The sequence below is a fragment of the Apis dorsata genome, unplaced genomic scaffold (assembly GCF_000469605.1).
Source record: "Apis dorsata unplaced genomic scaffold, Apis dorsata 1.3 scaffold_104, whole genome shotgun sequence".
NCBI classification, from domain to species: domain Eukaryota; kingdom Metazoa; phylum Arthropoda; class Insecta; order Hymenoptera; family Apidae; genus Apis; species Apis dorsata.
The window spans coordinates 494,976-495,943 of NW_006263402.1; the positions used below are offsets into that span (position 1 = coordinate 494,976).

Genomic DNA, 968 nt, shown 5'->3' on the forward strand with positions numbered 1-968 from the left:
TTGTCGTCTTCGAGACTCTGGTGCTTCGATAACACTGCAGGAACATTTATGATTGCGCGACTGTGCAAGAACGACGATGAAACGAAAGAAGTGTGTGATCATGGATTAATCTCGACCAATGAAGATTAAGAATTAAAGAAGCCGTACGAAATCGATCAAATGAATCTTCTTCTTCTTTTTTTTTTTTTTTCTTTTCTTTATTTTTTTTTCTTTTTTTTTTTTTTTTTCCTTTTCTTTTTTTATACATATACGCTCACGATACCTTTTGTCAATCGTGTACCATTGCATTTGCGACTGAAATTGTATTATTTGTTTATTGTTACGATGTTCGATGATTCTTTTTGAAATTCTTTATTGTTTTAATAGCGTTAAGAATAATGGTTTTCTTCGTAAGGCAATATTATTTTTTGTCGATTAGTCGCTCTCTTTCGTTTCTGTTAGCTGTGTGACCAATTTAAAATTCATGTGTTGTACAGCAAACAACGTTCGTTCGATTAACACTTTCGCTGTTACTGAAGTATATATAATCTGTGCTTATTATTCATCGATCTTTATCTAAGAATTCCTTGTTACTTCCTTACGCCTTTGTGTTTTTTTTTTTTTTTCTAAAAAAAAAATTGATGCAAACGAGAAATATAATTAGAATTTTATACAAATTATATACATAATTATACAGTTCTATCTGTATAATTCGAAATGTTTATATTTGAATGCATACATATGCAATTGAATACATATATTACTATCATATAAATCTGTCTGATCATCGTTGAAACGTTATATATGACAGTGATATAATTATCCGGTATATTTTTTAATAAAATATTACATCAATCAAATAAAAAAATCAATCAAATAATTAATTAAATAATAATTTCAGTAGCAACGAAAGTGACGAGAGAGCACTACAAGTTCCATGTTAGCTACGAATATTGATACTCGTTATTATACGTTTAATAAAAGAACGA

The 968-nt window shown here is 28.3% G+C and overlaps 1 protein-coding gene across 1 annotated transcript in view; it reads left to right on the forward strand.

The window, feature by feature from the left end:
- Positions 1–589, forward strand: part of LOC102678755 (zinc finger protein 2 homolog) — a 23,779-nt gene extending 23,190 nt beyond the window's left edge. Inside the window, exon 6 of the mRNA XM_031508836.1 lies at positions 1–589. The gene's annotated coding sequence lies outside the window, so the exon portion shown is untranslated.
- The last annotated feature ends 379 nt before the right edge of the window (positions 590–968 follow it).